Here is a 25,976-nt window from a genome sequence, read left to right as displayed (position 1 = left end):
GATGTGTGTCTCATTGTGAGAATTGTGAGATACAAAGCTGACAAATTACAATTGGACCCTAAATATACACTTGATAAATATGTACGTGCACTAACTGAGGCAGGGTGAAGCTAACGACAAGCAATAAGGGATATTCAGACAACTACCAATATGAGCAATTAATATTAATCAGCTGAAAATATCAAGAGATCATAGTGGACCAGGAAAGTGTGCCACCCAAATTATGCATCAAACTGAATCAAATAAAGAGGCTCGGCACAGATTCTGCAACAAAAGTGAAATCATGATGAACACGGGAGATTCCTATTGCATCCAACCGCTTAATGGTCTGCTAGGGAGACAAACTGTCAGCAAAAGGGATACGGTTGAGAAATACGAAGGAAAGAAAAAGTGGTCAATAATATTTCAGAATGTGATCTGGAGAAATAGAGATGTTCTTTTCTAAACATGATAGAAAGGAAGACATAATATCACAAAGAGTAAAATATATTGTAAAGTGCTGTTCTCTTTTGGAACAGAGACTTACCATGCCAATGGTTGATTTCCCTAAGTGAATGCCATCTTAAGTGACTTCAATTTACATATAAATATAGTAAATCAAATGACCACCAACGCTGTGGAGGAAGAACTCCTGGCAATTGTTTGAGATAGTTTCCTTGAGCAATATTTAGGGGAGCCAATTAGGGCATAAATTATTTTAGACCTATAGAACATAGAACATAGAACATAGAACAATACAGCACAGAACAGGCCCTTCGGCCCACGATGTTGTGCCGAACTTCTATCCTAGATTAAGCACCCATCCATGTACCTATCCAAATGCCGCTTAAAGGTCGTCAATGAATCTGACTCTACCACTCCCACGGGCAGCGCATTCCATGCCCCCACCACTCTCTGGGTGAAGAACCCACCCCTGACATCTCCCCTATACCTTCCACCCTTCACCTTAAATTTATGTCCCCTTGTAACACTCTGTTGTACCCGGGGAAAAAGTTTCTGACTGTCTACTCTATCTATTCCTCTGATCATCTTATAAACCTCTATCAAGTCACCCCTCATCCTTCGCCGTTCCAACGAGAAAAGGCCGAGAACTCTCAACCTATCCTCGTATGACCTACTCTCCATTCCAGGCAACATCCTGGTAAATCTTCTCTGCACCCTCTCCAAAGCTTCCACATCTTTCCTAAAGTGAGGCGACCAGAACTGCACACAGTACTCCAAATGTGGCCTAACCAAAGTCCTGTACAGCTGCAACATCACCTCACGACTCTTGAATTCAATCCCTCTGCTAATGAACGATAATACTCCATAGGCCTTCTTACAAACTCTATCCACCTGAGTGGCAACCTTCAAAGATCTATGTACATAGACCCCAAGATCCCTCTGTTCCTCCACCTGACCAAGAACCCTACCATTAACCCTGTATTCCACATTCTTATTTGTTCTTCCAAAATGGACAACTTCACACTTGGCAGGGTTGAACTCCATCTGCCACTCCTCAGCCCAGCTCTGCATCATATCTAAGTCCCTCTGCAGCCGACAACAGCCCTCCTCACTGTCCACAACTCCACCTATCTTTGTATCATCTGCAAATTTACTGACCCACCCTTCGACTCCCTCATCTAAGTCATTAATAAAAATTACAAACAGCAGAGGGCCCAGAACTGATCCCTGCGGAACTCCACTTGTAACTGGACTCCATGCTGAATATTTACCATCTACCACCACTCTCTGACTTCGACCGGTTAGCCAGTTTTCTATCCAATTGGCCAAATTTCCCTCTATCCCATGCCTCCTGACTTTCCGCATAAGCCTACCATGGGGAACCTTATCAAATGATCTATGTTACACAATGAGAAAGGACTAATTAATAATCTTGTTTCTTTTATATTTACATTGTTGGCTAGGACATCCTTTATTATCTATCCCTAATTGCCCAGAGGGCAGTTAAGGTTAACTACATTGCTGTGGGTCTGGAGTCACATATAGGCCAGACCAGGTAAGGATGACAAGTATCCTTCACAAAAGGACATTAATTGTAAAAGAACCTGCAGAGAATAGCAAGAACAGCATGAAAGAACTTTTCATTGAGTTTGAAAAAGATGTAGTTCAATCTGAAACTAGTGTCTTAATTCTAATCAAGGGAAATCATAAAGGTATGAGGAGGAAGCTGGCTGTGGTGAATTGGAAAAGTACAGTAAATACAAATTTTACAGTAGATAGAGAATGGCTAGTGTTAAGGCAAAAGGACCCAACCGGAAAAGTGGGAGATCCATGGATAACAAGGGAAATTAAAGGCAGCATTAGAACAAAGGAGGAGGCTTAACTAGAACATTGTAAGCCTGAGAATGGGTAACTTTTATAATATAGCAAAGAAGGACCAAGCTATTGATAACAAAAATCAAAACAATATATAAATGTAAACTAGCAAAAAAACATGAAAACAAATTGTAAAAGATTCTTTGAATATGTAACAAGGAAAAGATTGAAAAAGAGTTCATTACCAGCAGATACAGAAAAATGTAAAATAGGATATCGAGAAATGTCAGTACCTCACACTGTATCTCTCTTCACCTTGGAAGACACATGAAGTCTCCCCAAAATAATTAAGACCCAATGTTCTGGTGAGATTATAGAGATTACAAAATTAGTATTTCTAAAATGGTGAAGAATTGAAAACGTTGATGTTGACAGGGATCTCGGTGTTCTTGTTAATGAGTCATAAGGTTAGCATGTAAATATAGCAAACAATTCAGAATGCAAAGGTTATGTTATCACACGAGGATTTGAGTACAGAAGTAGAGAAGTCTTATTTCATCTGTACAAGTCTACACCTTTGGTATTGTGTGTAGTTCTGCTCCCCTTGCTCAAGGAAGGACAGACTTGCTACAGAGTGCAGCGGAGGTTCACTAACTAATTCCTTAGATGGTGGGACTGCTGCATAAGAAGTTGAGGAGGCTGAGCCTGTATTCTTGAGTTTTTCTTGAGTAGGTCTCATAGAGACTTACAAAATACTTGAAGGGATAGACATATTGGAGGAGAATGAACTTTCCCCTAGCTTTGGGGTCTAGAACCAAGAGACAAAGTCTCAGAATAAAAGGCAAGCGATTTAGAACTGAGATCAGGAGGAATCTCATCAGCCAGAGTATGGGGAATCTTTAAAATTCTTTACCCCAAACAAAGTGGATGTTCAGTCAATAAGAAAGTTCAAGTCAAAGATGGACTGATTTCTAATTACTAATTAGATCATGGGATACAGGGATAGCATGAGAACATGCAGTTTAGGTAGACTTAGGGAGCCGAATGGTAAGACATCTGTTTCTACGTTCCTATTCGGAGTGCAAGCAAACCAAATGAGACCACAAATGAAACATTACATGGAACCAAAGATTTTTATGGTGCATCTACAAGACACACTGAACTAATTTGCTAAGGGTCTTTCCACAGCACCTACCAAACACACAAACTCCAACATCTAGAAGGACAAGGACACAGATACATGGGAACATCACACATGCACATTTCCTCCAAGCCACACACCATCCTGACCTGTAACTATGTTCTAATTCCTACACTGATAATGGGGCAGCTTTCTGTAAGTTTCTTCATAAAACCATAGTGGATGTCCTATACCTCAGGGAATGTGGTTGATCAAGATAGTCGCCCACTGCCACCTGCTCCAGGGCAGGAGTGTTTTTTGTCCCCCAGAGTTGAATTTTACTTTCTCCATTCTTTAGAATGCTCATGTTACATATCAGTGATTGTGGTTTCCATTAACTCTCCCATTCATTCATCCTGATTGTTGGTACCTGCCTGGCCCTTTACAGAATTTAAATATATTTATTGTTCTTAGAGGTGTCCTGTTCATCCTATTATCTCAGCATTGACCACTTCTAATGGTAGTGTGCCAAGCAGCTCTGGAATATGGGCTATTGTCTTCAATTAGTGAATTAAAATTAATAAATATTAACAACAATTCCTAGGCCACCACTTTAAATGCCACTATAGGTTCCCACTGCTAACTGGAGAGGGATAAGGAGATTTGTTTTGAACTTGTGGTAAAATCAGGCTATCAATTTTTGACTTCCATCGTCTACATTTTGATGCCTGGGACCTATAATAGAATAACATTTTTAGAAAATGCTGTCTTAACATTGACCACAGTGGTCACCTATCAGGTTGAGTCAAAGTCACACAACCATCAATAAACAAGAATCCATCTGCATTGAAATTGAATGTAATCAAAATTACTCAGATCCCTATTTTGTGCTCAATTTACACCTTTCTCAGAGTTTTACACTTTAGGATGAAAATCGCCTGCAAATTATCGATTTTGAAAAAAACAATGAAGTTAAACATCAAACGAGACAAGGGCACTATATTTCAGACAACACTTGTTGGGCAGAGAGAAGAGAAAATTGATCGAAAGCAGCAGAACTGGAAGGATAGCTTGCCCCTGCTTAGTCTTCTCAGCCTCTTAACACACAATACCCACTGAAACATCAAATTGGAGAAACATTCATTCATTGAGAACTCAAGAACGTCTACAAAACTCACCCCTCCTGTGGATAAAATACATCAATTAAATGCGGTCTCAGGTTAAAACCGCAAGAAATTGGAGGACTTTTGCTTTTAAAACTGTCTGTCGTTGGTTTTCCTTTCTGTCTTAGACATTCTTCCCTTTTAAAAACTTTATACTTGTATTTATTTGCGTGTCTATTTGACATTGTGTTTTATTGTTTTTCTTGGAATTATTAAGAAATAATATGTTTCTTTCTCAAGTAAAGTTTGTAATTAGCTCCTTTGTTTTGACTCATACGACATTTTAATTGAAGTGTGACCTAGCTGCCTACTAAAAAACTTTTAAAATCTTTCCAATTTAAAATATTAGTTAATAAAGATCTACACACACTAGAATTTAGAAGAATGAGCGCAGATCTAGTTAAGGAATACGAGGTGCTAAACAAGTTTGACAAAGTAGATGTGGAGAATATGTTTCCCCTTGTGGGGCTATCTCAAATGCAAGGTCATAGTTTTAGGCCAAAGGATGACAGTTTCAAAACAGATGTGAGCTGGATTCAATCAAAGGGCCTTAAGGACGCTGAATAAATTTGAGGAGATACACTTTCAGTTAGAAACATGCTAAGGGGTTATGGATAGGAAAGTAGAGTTGAGGGCAAGATGAGATTAGTCATGATCACATTAAACGGTGGCACAGACTCAAGGGGTAGAATTTCCTATTCTCAGTTCTTATGTATTCAGATTGTGGTTGATTTAGGTGATTCAAAAGATAGGAGCTGAACACCCTTTCTCACAGGTGTTATTATATAGAGAAATTGATGATTAAGGAAAACTGTACATCTCAGGCAGTGGCAATCTGTGGAGATAATTTTATATCCTTGACATAAAGCTTCATAAAATAAGAGCATTTATTGTGAATATGGGCTGTAGAAGAGAAGATTTGAATTTTACTGGCTGGTTGACTGTTCATCTGCAAACTGTTGCACCCTCAGACCCATCCCAATTCTTGTCATGTGATCCTGTTGAGATAAGCTCTGCAACAGGAACACAAGCTCAGAAAATTAGTTTGATGGTGTAGATTATGTCTGATATGGGATATTGAGTAAACTGACTAAAGGTAATGAACCACCAGTCTGAATAGAAGAATTTGTTAAGTTCCAGAAAGAGTGAGCCTTTACAAACAATTACTTAATAATATTCAACTTCAATCTCACTGAGAAGAGAGAAGACGTGTTACCAAAACATTCATCTTGCATTCTTCCGGACAAACACAAGAGTGCAGAATTTCAAATTTCAAATAAACATGAAGAATTATACTATAGAGAAATAGGTACCAGATTGATTTACAGGTTGATCATTTGAAAGTTGACATTCTTGCTTTTGCCCGGATGAGTACAAGACAACAGTCTTCAACAATCTGATCCTGTTTTCAGCCATATTGAAGGATAGTTTTATTTAGTTGTATCCCTGGTAAAGGGGAAGCAGAAGAATGAGTGAAAATTAAAAAAGTATAACAAAATCAATCAACAAATCTATATTTGCCTTTTTGAATTTGTCATACTATTAATGTATCAAGTTACATTGTTATAAACTAATGAGAAATCAGCAGCATTGCCAATGCAAAAATGGCTTAGAACAATCTAAGCAATGGTGCAGGCAAATCTTACTACTCAATAGCCATATCTAACCAAATTCAAGGCAAAAATGAAATGTAAGTACCAACATCTAAAATTCCACAGATTGTCCAGCATACATCCATCACTAAAGTCGGAAAACAGGCTTTGTCAGAGGTCAAAGGTCCATCTGGCCCTTACAATGCCATTGCATCAAAAGGAGTGTGACCCAGGTATTTATGGCTCCCCTGGCAGACTCGCATTGTAGTTCCAACAGGAAAATCATGAAAAGACTGGGAGAAAGATAACGACCGGATTATGCTGGACTATGAAATATAGGCTTACTCAAGGCCTCAATCACCATCTGCCCCACACAAAGGTACCCCCTTCAGAGTGAATGAGGTTAGGAGTTGAGTTGCCACTCTGCAAGTTTCCCCAGATCTTACCTCTCATGAAATGGAAACTAGAGACTCCAAGAATTCCAACAAAGGTGAACCCCCAGAAAGGTATGGCAGCAGCATTGGTGTCTAAATAGTAGGACTTCCCAATAATCTGGCAGAACAGCACTGGAAAGACCTGGTTAGTGCAATGACTTAGTAAATGCAGAATTGCTTCTCAAAACTGTTTGGAGCCAATGTAACCAAGTATGGATGAAGAAACTAATAATACAACCAGAAGCCTCGTCATCTTCAAACGTATTATCTGACCGTAGGCAGCAGTTCTGCAAGAGAATTAAACAGCATCATTTTTCCTTTCTCAAAACGTGAGAACAGAAATTAATGGGCCTGAAGGATGATAAGTTATTGTAACTTGATTCCCAGAGGTAGCGAACTAAATAATGGGTGTGTTGGTGATTGTCTACAACAATTCTATAGATTCTCGAGTGGTTCCTGTAGACTGGAAGTGAGCAAATGTTATTTAAGATGCAATGAGAGACAAGATGGAGAACTACTGATGTGTAAGCCTTGCATCAGTAGTAAGAAAATACTAGAGTCTGTTATAATGGATGTGATTCATTCACAGGATGTGGGCTTCACTGGATAAAAGCAAATTATTGCGGATGCTGGAATCTGAAACCAAAAGAGAAAATGCTGGAAAATCTCAGCAGGTCTGGCAGCATCTGTAAGGAGGGAAAAGACCTGACATTTCGAGTCTAACTGACCCTTTGTCAAAGCTAAAAAAAGGGAGAAATAGGGAGGTATTTATACTAGGCTAAGAGAAGGTGAGTCATGGCTCCAGAAGCAAACGTAGCAATAAAGAGGTGACAATAACAGTGCATAGAGAGATTATAGGGAGATTAGAAGCTGTGAATGACCAAGGCTGAAGCCAGTGCTATGTGACAAAATATGTGGGGGGAGGGAACGGGTGAAGCTGAGGCAAAATGGGAAACAGGGGAGAAGGGTAGCAAAGGGGGAAAAGGAGAGGAAAAAGGTGATTAGAGAGTGGGGAGCGAGAGAAAGAGAGACAATCAAGAAATAAGAAGTACAGAACAGTGAAACAAATATTAAAAATGATAAATAAAGTAAGTGAAATAAAATTGTGGAGCAGAATGAAAACAACTTCAGATGATTATCCCATCTCGACCCCTCTGTTTTCATTCCGCTCTGCTATTTTATTTATTTTTAAATTTTTTTTTCACTGTTCTGTACCTCTCATTGCACTGTCATTATCACCTCTTTATTGCTACCTTTGCTTCTGGAGCCATGACTCACCTTCTCTCAGGTAAAAACAATGACTGCAGATGGTGGAAACCAGATTCTGGATTAGTGGTGCTGGAAGAGCACAGCAGTTCAGGCAGCATCCGAGGAGCAGTGATGAAAGGTTTTTGCCTGAAACGTCAATTTTACTGCTCCTCGGATGCTGCCTGAACTGCTGTGCTCTTCCAGCACCACTAATCCAGAATCACCTCCTCTCAGCCTAGTATAAATACCTCTCTATTTCTCCCTTTTTTTTTAGCTTTGACAAAAGATCAGTTAGACTCAAAACATCAGCTCTTTTCTCTCTTTACAGCTGCTGCCAGATCTGCTGAGATTTTCCAGTATTTTCTCTTTTGGTTTTCTCTCTCTATGGGCTTCACTGGCTAATAGTCATTGCCCATGTTTAATTACCCCGAGGGCAGTTGAGCGTCAACACATTGCTGTGGTTTCAGAGTCACGTGTAGGCAAAACCAGGTAAGAATGGTAGTTTCCTTGCCTAAAGGACATTAATGAATCTGATGGGGATCTTTTTGCCCTGACAATCGAAAATGGTTCTGCACTAGAGTCATACAGTCATAGAGATGTACAACACAGAAACAGACCTTTCAGTCCAACTTGGCCATGCCAACCAGATATCCCAATCCAATCTAGTCCCACCTGCCAGCACCCGCCCCATATCCCTCCAAACCCTTCCTATCCAAATCCCCATCCAGATGCCTTTTAAATGTTTCAATTGTACTAGCCTCCACCCCTTCCTCTGGCAGCTCATTCCACACACGCTGCATGAAAAAGTTGCCCGTTAGGTCTCTTTTATATCTGGCCCCTCTCACCCAAAACATATGCCCTCAAGTTCTGGATTCTCCCAACCCCAAGGAAAAGACCTAACTTACTTACTCTATCCATGCCCCTTATAATTTTGTAAACCTCTATAAGGTCACCCCTCAGCCTCTGATGCTCCAGGGAAAACAACCCTATCTTATTCAAACTCTCCCCATGGGTCAAATCCTCCAACCCTGGCCACATCATTGTAAATCTTTTCTGAACTCTTTCAAGTTTCACAACATCCTTCCGATAGGAAGGAGACCAGAATTGCACGAAATATTCCAAAAGTTGCCTAATCAACGTCCTGTACAGTCGTAACATGACCTCCCAACTCCTGTACTCAATACTCTGACTAATAAAGGAAAGCATACCAAATGCCTTCATCACTATCCTATCTACCTGTGCCTCTCCTTTCCAGGAGCTATGAACTTACACTCCAAGGTCTCTTTGTTCAGCAACACTCCCTAGGACCTTACCATTACGTATATAAGTCCTGCTAAGGTTTGATTTCCCAAAATGCAGCACCTTGCAATTATCTAAATTAAACTCCATCTGCCCATTGCCTCATCTGATCAAGATTCCATTGTTACCCGAGGTAACCTTCTTTGTTATCCACTACACCTCCAATTTTGGTGTCATATGCCATCTTACTAACTACCTGCTAAGCTCACATCCAAATCATTTATGTAAATGACTCCACTGGTCACAGGCCTCCGATCTGAAAAACAACCCTCTACCACCACCCTCTGTCTACTACCTTTGAACCAGTTCTGTATCCAAATGGCTAGTTCTCTCTGTATTCCATGAGATTTAACCTTGCTAACCAGTTGCCCATGCGGAACCTTGTCACCCGCCTTACTGAAGTCCATATAGGTCACGTCAACCACTCTGCCCTCATCATTCCTCTGTTACTTCTTCAAAAAACTCAATCAAGACTTTTATATCAAAATTTTTTCCTATTGATTTCATATTCCACCAGAATTTGAACCCAAGTCCCAGAACATTACCCGGGTATGCAGATTACTAGTCTAGTGATAATAGCTTTTGGCCATTGCCTCCCCTTGCATAATGGCATGGCATAAATTTATGAATGAGAAATCATCTTTGATGAATTGTTAGAGTTCTTTATAGTAACAGACTTGATAAAGGGGCATTAGTGAATGTAGCAGACTTGGATTTTTGGAAGTCTTTGATGAAGTTCCCTCAGGAGATTGGTGAGCAAAATTAAAGAATGCAGGAGATTAGGTCATATACAGAGATGGATTGTGGATTGGCTAACAGGCAGAAAACAGGGATTAGGACTAAATGGGCCATTCTTGCATTGACAGTCTATGGTCATTGGGAATATGTGCCGTGAGGAAGATACAAGATCGTTTCAAGAGAATTTGGACAGGTTTAGTGAGTGGGTGAAAATATTGCAGATGGAATATAATGTTGAAAAATGTCATCCACTTTGGCAGGAGGATCAGATGCGCACAGTATTTCTTAAAACCTAGGGGGTAAAAAGTGTAGAAGTATAAAGGGACCTGGATATTTCAGCAAATGCTTACATGTAGGTCCAGCAGTAAATAGGAAGGTTAATGGTATCTTTGCGTTTATTGTAAGACAATTGAATACAGAAGTCATGAAGTCTTGTTTCAATTATATGAACCCTGGTTAGGTCACAGCTAAATTATTATGTGCAGTCTTGGTCTGCTTACCTCAGGAAGAATATTATTGCCATAGAAGAGGTGTAACCATTTCACCAGGTTGGTTCCTGATAGCACAATTCTGGATTAGTGGTGCTGGAAGAGCACAGCAGTTCAGGCAGCATCCAAGGAGCTTCGAAATCGACGTTTCGGGCAAAAGCCCTTCATCAGGAATAATATTTTTAGTATTATTTTGATGTTTGATGTTTTAAACTCTGATGTTTTAGTATAGGACTTGGTGAGTCTGTAAAGGACATTGGTGAGGGCTCTTTTGGAGTACAGTGTACAGTTCTGGTCATCCTATTACAAGGATATTATTAAATTGGAGAGGGTTCAGATAAAAAATATTAGGATGTTGTTGGGACCAGAGGGTTTGAGTTATAAGGATAGGCTGGATTGGTTGGGTAGGAGGATTGGGAGTGACCTTATAAAGGTTTATAAAATCACGAGGGGCATAGATGAGGTGTATAGCAAGGGTCTTTTCCCTAGGGGGCAGGGGAGTTCAAAACTAGGGGGCATATATTTAAGGTGAGAGGAGAAAAAATTAAAAAGGCATGAGGAGCAACTTTTTTTACACAGAGAGAGGGTTAAACGTGAAATGAACTACCAGAGGAAGTGTTGCATGCAGGTAGAGTTACACCATTTGAAAGATATTTGGATGAGTACAAGAATAGGAAAGGTTTGGAGGGATATGGGCCAAATGCAAGCAAGAGTAATTTGTGTGGTAAATTGGCTGGCGTGGACTAGTTGGTCCAAAGGGTCTGTTTCCATGCTTATGACTGTGACTCTATGACCCTGTAACACATATACCTATGAAAGAGTGACAGCACTCTTATCAATTGGTCACACTCTGTTTTGTGGGATTTCAAGTAGCAATCCTCTCCAGAAATCAATATTGCCTCCCTGCAAAACAAAACAAAATTACCAGACCACTGATGCAGCATACTCTAACAATCCCTTTATGAACTACTGATTAGGCTACTCACAAATAATCTAGATGATGCATGGTGCATGATTCATCTATTTTTACATGAAAATGGCAATCAATATATAGCAAATGCAGAACCCTGTTTGGATAATTTAAGCAATTTTTTCTTCTGGAATGGGTGGAAGTATTAACTGCATCTTCAAAAGGCTGTTTGACAATTCAATTAGGCAGACCTGGCAAAGAAGTCCACCTGAATTTTATCTGCCAGTCAACCAATATTTAGACCAGAAACATGCGAGTAACAGTTGAAAACCATCCCCAAAACTCTCTGGATCTGGTCAGAGGAAATAGGAAAAGATCAAAAATATTTGATTATAACTGTAGCTCTGGGAGAGGCATATAATGGTGTAACATTTCTCATGTAAGGTTATTGCATTACAAAGTTAGAAATAAGTTATGTACAATGTAAGGAAAGATAATAGGGGAGTGCTAATTGTGGTCAATTATAGGAGGAGTCAATGCAAACTGGCAGGACCAGGTTTCTCAAGAAGCAGACAAGTTGGAGAACAGAGGTAGGTAAAGAAAAGCCCTGAAGAATTTTTCACAAAATTAAAGAAATCAAAAACTCCTTTAATGTCCTTGCTTGAGTTAATTCTGATAGGATTCCAAAATACTGCCATCACCACAGGTGATTATAAGCAATTCACAGTGCACTGCTGCCAAATTATTGGGAAAGAATCAGCAATGCCTCGTGTTTTGTATTTCTATTAATATAGTTTCAATTAAACTGCTCACCTTGCCAAAATCCTGAGATTCATGTAATTATAATTCACTGATTTTGGCATGACACTTAGTTATAATATTGATTGGTAATTTTAATTTTAAAGAAAGCCATTATTACCTATATTATTGATGCTGTGGTTTAAACACGGCAGGCAAAAAATGCATTAAAGATAAGTTTGTTTGCCAACCATTCATAAGATGTTTAAACAATTAAAACAAGCTAAACGTAGCAAATCTTCTTCTGAGCAGACTCCAGTGAATGCCTTTAACAATAAAAAAAATTAATAGATGATTTTTACAAACTACCGATTTCTCTGTAAACTGGAATTCACAGCTGGCAGTTGATGTAGTCACTGATCAACCAACCATTTCACCCAGCAAGTCCCTCTTAATTTGCTTCATAAAAAAACTTTACCCATTTGGCTCAGAGTGCTGGTAATTTGCATTGCATTTGCATGTGATTAGCATCATTGCCTCCTGGAACTTCTCCCACAGCCAGAGAGCTGATTAGGTCTAAAGACGAAATAAAATAAAAATAAGTCTGTAGGCGATTTTTTTAAAAAGAAACATTATTGGAACTGTCATTGCCCTGTTGTTTTAAAGTCAAGATTGCTCTGAGGTATACTTCAATCTGCATGCAGCGGGGGAATGATGGAATTTCAATCTTCCCATCATTTTCAGAATCATTAATCCTAACCATTCCATTTTCCATGCTTGCCCGCCCAAGCCCCTATAGTGAATGGCACTTGAAGTGACAGTTATACATCATCTTGCACTGAACGCCATGAAAGCTATAATATAATATTAGTATTGTGTTGTCAACCAGCCTGTTCAAGCCATACAGCCGGGACATTAGATGCGATAAATCGATCACCTGTGACATTTTTTATTTGGTGTCAGTTTCCTCATTTCTGCCATTTGTTTTGGCAGTTAATAGGTAATCGTGCAACATTAGCATGAAACAGGACGGCTTCTGCATTTATTCCTTTTGTAATTTTATTTCTGGTCCCATAAGGGATGCATCTTCTGAAATGCAACTAGAGGAAGATGATGTGTCATTTTCTTCGTCTCAAACACATCCTTTCTCTTGAGCTCTTTTCTCATGATTAAGAATGAGTGTATCTGTGCAAACTGATATAAAATGGCACACATGTCGATTGAAGGGGAACAAAAAAAACCTATATCTACGATTTGAGTTTGCCTTTTGGAAAGTGGGGTTCTGTGCTGTATTATAGTACTAACCTATCGTCAGCAGATTGAATAGACTAGGCTTGTTTTATTTATCCATTCATGGGGTGAGGGCATTACTGGATGGGTCAGCATTTAATGCCCATCCCTAATTGTCCAGAGGACAGTTAAGAATCAACCACATTGCTGTGGGTCTGGAGTCACATGTACGCCAGACCAGGTAAAGATGGTAGTTTGCCTCCCTAAAAGACATTAGTGAACCAGATGGGTTTTTCCAACAATGGATTCATGGTCATCATTAGATTCTTAATTCCAGATTTTTTAAAATCAAATTCAGAATCCACCATCTGTGATGGTGGGATTTGAACTGATGTCTCCAGAACATTGCCTGAGTCTCCAGATTAACAGTCCAGTGATAATATTATCAGGCCACCATCTTCCCTAAAATGCATCAAACCAGACTTGGATGGATAGAATTTGGCTGGGTGTCTGGAAAATCATGATGAGAGGGAAAGGGAACAATAGTGGGATGGTTCCCATTCATTCCCACTGCTAGGAAGGTTTCCTGTGGTGGGCACAATGTGGATTGGCTCTTTATGCCATATTTGTGGGCAACCAGTTTACATAATATTCTAATAATGGGTCATTTTGGCTACTAGTTAGATAGAAGTGACCTCCCTGTGGCAACTGCAGGTGTAATAGAAACCAGAGAGCTTCTCCAAAGAAGAAGTCCAATGCACTGAAAGGTACCCACACAATCCCACTTTGGACCTTGTGACCTCTACCAGCAAGAAAGGATGCAGATGCACCACCATCAGGTTCTCCTCCAAGCAACACAGGAGGTGAGTTCCCACTGTCTCGGTCTTGAGAGTCTTTTCGCTTACATTAGATAGAGTATAATACTTTTCTAAAGACAGGCAGTGTCATGAATAGGTGCAACACAGGCATTACGGTGAGAGTGGAATTTTATCTATCAAACTGCCCTGTGACTAGTGTTAGAATAGGATCATTATCACAAAAGGGCAGATACATTCATTATTTGTTGCACTTGTGAGAGACTGTTTTGTTGAATTATTTTAGTCCAGCAATGTATGACAACCTGGCTGCAGAAAAGCTATTTCTTCAAATCTGGAGGTTTTCATTGGTGTTGCTGTTGCTTTTCTGATGGTAATTTCTCTATGTTCAATTTCATAGAACTTCATAGAATCCCTACAGTGTGGAAGCAGAACATTCAGACCATCAAGTCTGCACCAACCCTCCCAAAAGCATCCCACCCACACACGCCACTCTACCCTATCCTTGCATTTTCCATGGCTACATCCCCTAGCCTGTACAGCCCTGAAGACTATGGGCAATTTAGCAAGGCCAATCCACCTTACCTGCATATCTTTTGTTTGGAAAATGCCAAAAAAGAACTTTATATCACTGTTGCCTGCATTGAATGGACGTACAAGTACATGGCTGCTTGTAAGTTGGAATTAAGTGGATTCCTAGCAGTGAGTACATTTGCACAGTCATCTCATGATGGAGGGATGTGGAAGGAAAATCACCACCACCTCTGTCCAAATTCAGGAGCCAAAAGGAGTTGGATGCTTCCAAAACCCTTCCCTGCTAAAAAGACAACTTTTTTCTCCCAAACTCTTAGGGAATTTGAAAGTTCCTTTCCCAGATTTTCCTCAGCTATGGTACGAGTAGCTATCTACACAGAATCCTCTTCAGTGCTGAACAGCACAGTAACCCTCACGCTTATCCTTACTTTGACTTCAGCAACTAAAAAGTATATTAAACAGTACCAGATAAAGTAAAAGCAATAAAACAACTTTATGGAGTAGTGGTTAAGCTTACTAACCCCTTTATAATTGAAAATTACATTTATGTATTTATTGTGTTGAAAAAAACCACTGGAGGGATTTCTGTTTAAAAGACAGCAACTGCTAAATTCATTAAAACTGAGTCAGAAAGCTTCACTGAGATCAGCGTAAATGACCCATAAAACATCCAGACAACCTGTATGTACATGGTGAACAGTTCTAGTTGAGAAAAGAACCTGACTAGCTAAAATCCAATCATGTTTAAATCATTGACTGGAATAAAACTGCTTTGACCATATCTGGCCAACTGACCAGTTGATGATACAGGCTCATATAATAATCTAAGTAATCTTTTATTTTGCGCTTAAGAAACTGATTTTCTCCACGCTACAGAACAGAAGAAGGAGAGATGCTGAGGAAGCAGGGCTCCTGAGTGGATGCTCTCTCTCCCTCTCTCTCCTACAAACACAAACTCTATCTATTGTTTGACCATCCACATGCTGCAGGTAGTGCTGTAAGAAACAACTCCGCAGCCTATTTCTTAAGAAGACAAGATAAATTATCCATTAAATTCTTTGGATCATCTCAATGATATATCCAGAGATCACCAAACCCAGTCTGAAACCATCCAACTCATTGTTCGACAAGATCCATATAGTATTAACTTTAACAGACTTTTAAAACACTATTTTGCCTCTCCTCCCACGTTGGAATGTACATAAGTGTGTTTATGAACTTGAAGCATGTAAGTCAGAGTATTTCTTACTGAGGTAAAAACAATGACTGCAGATGCTGGAAACCAGATTCTGGATTAGTGGTGCTGGAAGAGCACAGCAGTTCAGGCAGCATCCAAGTAGCTTCGAAATCGACGTTTCGGGCAAAAGCCCTTCATCTGGAATAAAGGCAGTGAGCCTGAAGGGTGGAGAGATACTGAGACCAAGTGTTGAGTACAACAAATAATACTTCCTTTTCTTCTAAAAACTTATGAGGAAACTTATCTGTGTGGACTTTTTCAGTCAAAACAGAAAACAATTAAACATGCACTGAAAATCTTTAGATAAAAATTGTTGTAGTCAAACAGTGAGAAGAGAGGATATCTAATCTGCCCTGATTATAGCAAAAGCAATACAATATAATTCAAATCTCTGCTAAACGAATATTATGAATGTTATGAATGATAATGATCATTTCCCCTTTATCATCCAAAATCAGAGTTATCTACATGAAATAAATCACACATTTAGAAATTCCTGACAACTTGTTCTTTCTTCAAGTATTCCAAATCAAAGCTAATTGAGGGATCATTTGATTGGCTGTCTCTCTGGTTTTTGGATGCAAATTGGATTTGCAGCACACTGAGCAGGAGGAGAAACTATTGAAAATCATTCCTCAATCTCCGATTTAAACAAAAAGCTGGTGCTTGAGATGTCACCAGTGTCAATCACCACTCTGGTACACTTCAGCAACATTAGCCCAAGTAGACTCTTTCCAGAGAAGGAGATGGCAGCTGGTAAAATTTCAACATGTAAAAGGTATCTGGATGAATATCTGAATAGGAAGGGTTTAGAGGGATATTGGCCAAATGCTGACAAATGGGACTACAATAATTTAGTATATCAGGTCGGCATGGACTATTTGGACTGAAGGATCTATTTCCGTTGCTATACATCCATATGACTCTATTACTGTATAATATGAATATTATGAATCTGGCAAATAGTGGAGATAGTTTATGCTGTAAATCCAAGCCAAGGAAGAGGAATGATGATATGTTTTTTTTAAATAGTTCAAGGGGCGTGGGAGACTGGATTAAAAGGCTGCAAAGGAACCAGCTTCATTTCGCAGATTTGAAGACAGATGTAATTACACAGCACCTCATGGCATATCCCACAGAATATTAAAGCACACGATATAAAAAAAAGCATATGATATGAAATTGAGACATAGCTATTGTGTAGATAACTGTAGAAATTGTAACAGCTCTCATATGCAGCTTTAGTTACTCTGTGGTGAATTTACACTGGACCATAGACTCATACAAGGATGTAGCACAGAAAGTGGTTATTCTGTCCATTGGGCAAAAGTGAGGACTGCAGATGCTGGAAATCAGAGTCTAGATTAGAGGGGTGTTGGAAAAGCACAGCGGGTCAGGCAGCATCTGAGGAGCAGGAAAATCAGCGTTTCAGGCAAAAGCCCTGATGAGTGCAACCATCCAATTTCTGGCACTCATCTGCCTTCCCCCAATAAGAGGAGTTGGTAGTGCAGTCGTAACATAACTGGATTAATAGCCCAGATACCCAGGGTAATACTTTGGGCACCTAGGTTCAAATGTCAGTAAAGAAATTGGTTGGATTTAAATTCAATTAATAAATCCAGAATTGAAAGCCAGTCTTAATAATGCTGACCACAAAACCGTTGTTGATTTTTGTAAAAATCCATCGAGTTCACTCGTGTCCTTTGGGAAAGAAAATCTGCTGTCCTTACCAGGTCTGACCTACATGACTCTAGACCCAGATCAATATATCTGACTCTCAACTGCCCCTGGAATGGGTTAAACTGCTGAGATTGAGGGCAATTAGATATCATATCCCATGAAAATAATTTCAAAAGATATCTTCCAACATCAGCCATGGAAATGGTGAAAAATGGTTGTACTTGTATTTTCTGGAGTTTTTGGAGTTTCCAGCAAAACAATTCAGAAATCGAAAAACACAGAGAGAATATCACGTCCTCTGTTTTTATTGTGTTTGATGGTGAAAGTTTGACAAAAATGAGCCATTTCATTTTATATTATACCTTATTATTGGTTCCTGTCCTACTTCAATGTATTATGATGGTCTGTGGGGTATTGTCTTGAGTGAAATAGGAGGTGAGTAGCCCGAAAATTTGAAGGAAAGGTTGCAGGGGAGGGAGGACAAGGAAGGATGGGGGTGGATTGGAGTACCTATTGCATTCTACCAGTGATCTGTAAGTGGAAGATTAGCCTCCTGTCCACAGACTCGTTTAAAGTGGGACCCTGTACAACATGGGGAGACTGCTACTGAATAATAGTTTGCATGGGTAAGACAGGGTGCCCCCTAATTGAGCACTTCGGCCCACGCAGAAGTTGGCCATAGTGGCAATAGCTATGTGCACAGCAATATCCTACCTACCATGACCAGCTACCACCACTCCACCCTGAGCTGCAAACCCCCACCCCACCTCAGCTCACTCGGGCTTGCTTTATGGCCATCTGTGTGCCTAAACCCCACTTACTGCGCAATGAGGCCAGCTTCTATCACAGTGTTTTTCACATAGAGGTGTTCCAACTAGTGGTCACCATTCATGATGGTGCTGCTGAGACCGAATTTTGTCACCTACCATCCCCAACTCACCTCCAGTTTGACTGTCAGCTCTCTGAAGCAAGCTGTCATCTCTTAAAGGAATGGGAATCCCGACTGCCACAGCAAGATGGGGAGAAAATCTAATTGCAGTTCTCCTAATCTTGGATTGATGGGCCAATATCACCCAGCAAACCCCAGTACAAGCTGGACAATTCATTTATAAATGTTTTTGATTTGAACTTAACTAATATTCAAGCTATGCTTTAATTCTGATTGTCGGTTTGAAAGGGTTTATTAATCTGCCTTTTTATAAATTGAGAGTGAAGCCCCTTCTCTTGGTGGAAAATTGGCAGAAAGGCATGGGTCTAATTTGACAGACCAACCTTCCGTGACCAAATATCACCAGAAAATGTCTGTATATTCATTTGAATTGTGTAGAAGTGTCTTAGGCAGCTGCCTGGAACATGAGCAAAGACCAACAATTACCCAAGTCAGCCATGTTGGCGGAACAGACACAATGGGCCAAATGGCCTATTTCTATTCCTAAACATTATGTTCTTTAATGCCTCTATAAATGTCTATAAGGTCACCCCTACAAGGAAAATAGCCCCAGCCTATTCAGCCTCTCCCTATAGTTCAAACCCTCCGACCCTGGCAACATCCTTGTAAATCTTTTCTGAACCCTTTCAAGTTTCACAACATACTTCCTATTGCAGGGAGACCATATTAGTTTGTAGTTACTACATCATTAGTGATTCCCAGCATGATGTGTACGAAGAGGAAAACATGTTAAAAACCTACTAACTTGGCAATATATAAGTGATTTTGGTTTATGGTTGTGGATATAAATTGGAAAGATAATTTGTTTCTTGGTGATCCTTGTGTTGTCACGTACACAAGTTAATTGCTGAGCAACATCATAAAGGCATAAATCATCCAGATTGCACTTGCACAGCAATGGGATAGTGGTGGATCTGAGGGCAGTTTCACAGTAGTTGGCATCAGGTAAGCCATTTATCACACTGAAAATCACAGAGAAAATGATCTTAGCATCTAATAATGAACAGCCAGTTTGTAATAGGAGTGGGGAATAATGCAATATAACATAATTGATAAAATTCACTGGTTTTGTAGAGAAGTAAAACAAATGTATTAACAGTCATTAAATCCATAAATCAGCCATTAAAATTACAGTTAAATATTGCAAGATGTACCTTCGAAAACTGACGTTTCTTCAGAGCCTAAGTGCTGTGGTCTTCTAATGGTGTTGTACAGATCATAACATAACATGTCCATGACACACTTATTCAATGGTAACAAGAAAGCATATGAACTGTGAAACTAATAAAATATGTTCCACAAGGAAAACTATCAACTAATCATTATGAATGATGAGTGGAAACTTCAATCTCAAGAGACAGTCAAAAAACTGAATGCTAGACCTGCTTCTAGCTTTCCCTGACTGCAATCAAGGATACGTTTCAGTAACATCATAATGTCTGTCTCTGGTCTGTACTACCCAGTTTGTAGGTGTGTAGTAGTAGCACCCCAATTAACATGCAATTGGTTTTGGGATGTTGACAATGTCAATTGGTCCATTTGTTAAATTTTAAGATAAAGCCCGTCCCTCATTTCAGGTGATTACAGTAAAAATTGAATAAATCAGTTGTAAGTCAACAGGTAAGCCAGGGTCTAAAGCATGTTTAATTGTGGATCCTTCTATTAGATCATGGCTCATATGAGCAGCGCCTGTTATATAATGCTGCCTGTAAATTCATCTGGTTAATTTGACATTGTCATAATGAGGCAGCTAGATCAAATCTTCACACAACCTTTGAGAACACCATACCGTATGTGCATGCAATGACAATTACTAACACTATTTGTCTGCTTAAGTTGTTGTCACTATCTCATTTTCAGCATCTTGTTTGCAGGATCCATAGTGATAGAGAAAGACCATTAGCTAGTCTAACAAAAAGAGGCTCTTATATTAAACAAGGTGTCATTTATTACAAGACAACCCTCAGTTATTAAAGCAACCAATGGGCAGAATCTTACTGGGATGTGGATGACATGGGCTATGATGAGAAATGTGGCAGAATTTACACCGCCACAAACACTCTGGAGATGAAAGCCCCTGAGGCCCTATTCATTGCGGCAGATTGTTCAACCAGGCCAACCTCACTAACACATCTCCTGCCCCACTAGAGAACCAACCATTCTGGATCACTGGTACACAACCATCAAAGATGCCAATCACTTCAGTGCGATCCACACTTCAGAAAATCAGATCACAACTTCCCAGCTTACAAGCAAAAGCTGAAACAGGAGAATCCTTAACAAAAAGAAAGACAATGCTGGTCGGATGCAATGGAAGACTGTCTCCGGGACTGCTTGGAATCGGTGGACTGGACCATATTCAAGTACTCAGTAGAAAACCTAGATGAATACACCACCACTGTCTTGGACTTCATTAGCAAATGGGTGGAGGACTGCGTGCTAAATAAGTCAATCCATGTGTTCCCCAACCAGAAACCTTGGATGACCAGAAAATTCACTCCCTGCTGAAAATCAGGCATGCAGCATTCAAGTCAGATGACTCAGACCTATACAGGAGATCCTGATATGACCTTCACAAAGCCATCAGAGATGCCAAAAGGCAATACTAGACCAAGTTAGAGGCCCAAACCAACTAAACTGACTCCCGCCACCTATGGCAAGGCCTAAACAACATTGCGGAATACAAAATGAAGCAGAGCAAGATAGTGGATAAAGACACATCCCTCCCTTATGCCCTCAATACTTTCTATTCTCAGTTTGAGCAGAATGTCAGCGGCATGGTGACACCTGCCCTGAATGCCCCGGTCATACCTGTGCCCACTGTCACCACTGCAGATGTGAAATCTGTCTTCCTGGGAGTCAACCCAAGGAAAGCAACGGTACCGGACAGAGACCCCGGTCATGCACTTAGATCCTGTGGGAATTAGGTGGTGGAGGTATTCACCAACATCTTCAACCTCTCCCTCCTACAAGCCAAAGTCCCCACCTGTTTCAAGAAGACCACCATCATCCTAGAACCTAAGAAAACCCATGCAACGTGCCTTAATGACGAGTGGCACTGACCTCCATAATCATGAAGTATTTCATGAGGCTGGTCTTTGTCTACACCGACTCTGGTCTCCCAGCCTGCCTCGATCCCCTGCAATTTGCCTATCAATGTCACAGATCCACAACAGATACCATTTTCCTAGCCCTGCACTCATTCCTGGAACATCTGGACAACAAGGACACCTATGCAGAAGTGGGTACTGCAGATGCTGGAGATCAGAGTCAAGATTACAGTGTCGCTGGAAAAGCACAGCAGGTCAGGCAGCATCTGAGGAGCAGGAAAACTCGACATTGCGAGCAAAAGCCCTTCATTAGGAATTAGAATGATGAATAACTTTTGCCTGAAGTGTTGATTTTTCCTGCTCCTTGGATGCTTCCTGACCTGCTGTGCTTTTCCAGCACTGCTCTAATCTTAACTAGGACACCGATGTCAGATGCCTGCTCATCAACTACAGCTCCACCTTCAACACCATTATTCCCTTCAGACTGATCTCAAAACTTTGAGACCTAGGTCTCAGCTCCACCCTCTACAACTGGATCCTCAGCTTCTTGACCCACAGCCTGCAATCAGAAAAGATACTTTCTCCTAATCAGAAAAGATAGACAACTGCACCTCCTCTACAATAACCCTCAAGACTGGAGCCCCCCCCAAGGATGCATTCTCAGCCCCCTACTGTGTTGCCAAATACCATGTACAACCTTGCTAATGACACCACCATAGTAGGGCAGATATCAAACAACAATGAGTCAGAATACAGAAAAAAGATAGAGGGCTTGGTGATGTGGTACAATGATAACAACCTCTTTCTCAATGTCAGCAAAACTAAAGAACTGTACATTGATTTTAGAAAGAAAGGAGGAGAACACTCCTCCATCTACATCAAAGGAGCTGAAGTTGAGAGGGTCGAGAGCGTCAAGTTCCTAAGAATGAGGATAACTGACAACCTGTCCTGGACCTCCCGTGTAGATGTGATAGTCAAGAAGGCACAACAACACCCCTTCTTCTTTAGATAATTGGACATATTCATTAGGACCCTCACCAACTTTGACAGATGCACCATAGAAAGCATACTATCCGAGTGCATAATGATCTGGTATAGCAACTGATCTGCCAGGACTGGAATAAACTAAAGAAGGTAGTGAGCACAGCCCAGACCATCACAGAAGCTAACCTCCCTTCCATGGACTCCATTTACATATCTCATTGCCACAGAAAGGCTGCCAACATAATCAAAGACCCATCGCACCCCGGTAATGCTCTCCTATAACCTCTTCTGTCAAGCAGAAGATACAGAAGCTTGAATATACTGATAAGCAGTTTCAGGAACAGCTTCTTTCCTGCCATTATCAGACTGATGAATGGACTCGGTAAATTCAAATAATGTTGATCTTGTTAGTGTTGATCTTGCCTCATGCATGTCCTGTCTGGCATAACCAGTATGCCTTACTCTGTCCAAGTTATTTTCACCCTATGATCTATATGTCCTTGCTGAGTATGATCTGCCTGTACTGCTTTCAAACAAAGCTTTTCACTCTACTTAGGTACAATTAAATAAAAAAATCATGCAAGAAGTTCAGCAAGGCCTATCTCAAAATTGAGACCAACTTGCTGCATCTTCCAATTAAGATTCTCGCTAGGCAGCAGTGCGTTGCCTTTTAATGAGGATTATTGTTTGCTAATGACATTATTAACTGCACATCCCACCTCATTAATATGCAGCTTTCTAGCATACCCAGCTCACCGCCTCCCCCTCCCCTCTCACTGCAAGTAAACCAGATGCTGAGAATTCTTCACATGGAAGTCAGAGTGAGTTCTTGGAGAGTTCTGCTCGCCACTGGTTGTAAAGGACCAGGTACCAAAATCCCAGAGCATGCTGCATGGGCACTCGCCACATGCACACAACATCCATGAAAATTGACATCTATCATGTGCCAGTCTCTAAAAACCTTCATGGTACCTTTGTTCCACTTGCAAGATAGTTCAGAACTTCAATGCTACACCTCACAGCAACTATCAGGGTAATGTACACCCAGGTGCACACACACACACACACACACACACCTTGCTCATGGAATGGGCTGGTGTGTGTCTCTGGCTTGTTTACTTGTTTTGTTAGTGCTCACTCACTTTGAGGAGAAAGTGAGGACTGCAGATGCTGGAGATCAGAGCTGAAAATGTGTTGCTGGAAAAGCGCAGCAGGTCAGGCAGCATCCAAGGAACAGGAGAATCGACGATTCGGCCATAAACCCTTCTTCAGGAATCCGAAACGTCGATTCTCCTGTTCCTTGGATGCTGCCTGACCTGCTGCGCTTTTCCAGCAACACATTTTCAGCTCACTCACTTTGAGCCTAGCTCGTTCTCACAGCATCCCTTCCTGCCTTTATGCACCATGCCAATCAGCCAGCGAAACCAGGCTCACAATAATGCTGTATTGTCATGCCGTTTAGCACTGGCACAAAGCCAGGAAGCTTGGCACGGCTGTCAGCAGGCCTCAGACAAGTCAAGGGAGCAAACTTTCGGTCAACCAGTCCTGGCACAGAAAGTCTAGTGCAGCCTCCATTACCACCTCAGGGGCTTGGACACAGTCAGTCAGCTGCCCAGGGTGATGAGAATGAGGATCCTCTCCTCATACGCAATGAAAAGCCTACCAGGCCACCACCAATCTGAACTCTTTCTGCCTGATTGTGGGCTGTTTTGCTCCTGAAATGAGAGAGGCATGTATGAAGGGAAATGCAAATGGTGGTACAGTTGTTACTTTTAGTGCAAATGGGAAGATGCCCCAAGCAGGTAGGCTATAGAGGGGACATGCAGGGTTAGTGCTGGCAAGATTTGGGGTGTGTGATAGCGAGTATGGAACATTGTGAAGTATTGGTGTGAGTGGTAAGGCATGAGCCTTGGTGGGAGATGGGTGCAGTGAATTTAAATCTGGAGTAAAAAGACAGCCTAATGGTAACCACGTAACCATGGTCTGCTGTTGTAAAAACCCACCTGGTTAATTAAGGAGCGAAACCTGTATTTCCTTGACTTGACTACATGTGATTCCAGACTCATCACAATGTGGTTGACTCTTCACTGCTTCTGTTCAATTAGGGATGGCCAATAAATGCTGGCCCAATGTGTAATGCTAACATCACATGAATAAATAAAACCCTGTTTCTGCCTTTATGCATGCTGCCACTGCCAGACTTGTATTTCAAAGACATTCTGTTTTTATTTTGGATTTCCAGGCAATATTCTGCTCTCCTATTTGTGGAGTCTGCATGCAGTTTCAGACTCTGACCAATGAGTGTCACTGTTGAGCAGCCTACATTTATGACAATCAGCATACATAGTTGATAAGGTAAAAACAATGACTGCAGATGCTGGAAACCAGATTCTGGATTAGTGGTGCTGGAAGAGCACAGCAGTTCAGACAGCATACGAGGAGCTTCAAAATCGACGTTTCAGGCAAAAGCCCTTCATCAGGAATGAAGGGCTTTTGCCCGAAACGTTGATTTCGAAGCTCCTTGGATGCTGCCTGAACTGCTGTGCTCTTTCAGCACCACTAATCCAATACATAGTTGATAGCATTAACTAGAAAGGGAATACTTATCTAACTCTGTGGAGATTCTTTTCATGTTGTTAAAAACCTCAATGCTGCTGTGTGGACACAAACATTGCCCTGAATCTGAAAACGGCTCCATTTAATAACTTATCCTTTTGAAGTGGTCTATAAGCACTTGATAGGAGCTACTGCAAACTATCCTGGATTTCACATTGTCTTCAGAGTGAACTGTTCAGAGCAGTGTTTTTAATTAAGTGAAAGCTTGAGCAGCAGTTGTTACAAATGTATTAAGTGAATCAATCAGAAACACTGCATCTTTTCTGTTTTAGCATCCCCCCAAATTCTGCCATCCATGTGACTATGTTACCCCTCCCTACAGAGCAATGCTTGGCTCCAGTACCTCCCAGGCTCATACAACATTGAGTAACCTCTTAACCATCGGCTCCTCCACAAGCTGACCTGGCTCTCAACTCCTAGCTGGTGCCATTGCTCCCTTTCTGTTCTTATGCAGCTTCCTCTCCATCTTAACTGGGAATCTGGAGCCACTGTGCCATCTCTCATTCACTCACACCTGGAGCAACTATTTGATCACCAATCTAATGTTATCCCTCCTCCATAAAACATCAACTCCGTCTCTGAGAAATTTCACCCTGTTTTATGTTTAATCACCAAGGCAGTCCCCACCTTCTCTTCATCTCCCTTTACAAAGATTGGTAATTGCAAATTTAATTTTCAAGCATTTAAACATTGAATCCCATTCCCCTTTGGCTATAATGCCCCTCCTGGTGCTGAAAAGCCCTTCTCCATTTTAGGCATAGGTCTTCTTCTTAAACTAGGAGGAAGCTGGGTTGCATTTTTATCGAAGAGTTTATTGCAGAAAAAATGTAGTGTCAATATTGACTGCGATTAAATGAAACATATCATGGGATAAAACAAATGCAAGTATAAA

Source organism: Chiloscyllium punctatum, chromosome 7 (assembly GCF_047496795.1).
Source record: "Chiloscyllium punctatum isolate Juve2018m chromosome 7, sChiPun1.3, whole genome shotgun sequence".
Lineage (NCBI taxonomy): Eukaryota > Metazoa > Chordata > Chondrichthyes > Orectolobiformes > Hemiscylliidae > Chiloscyllium > Chiloscyllium punctatum.
The sequence above is the reverse complement of the archived record's forward strand: the minus strand, read 5'-3'. Positions refer to the sequence as shown.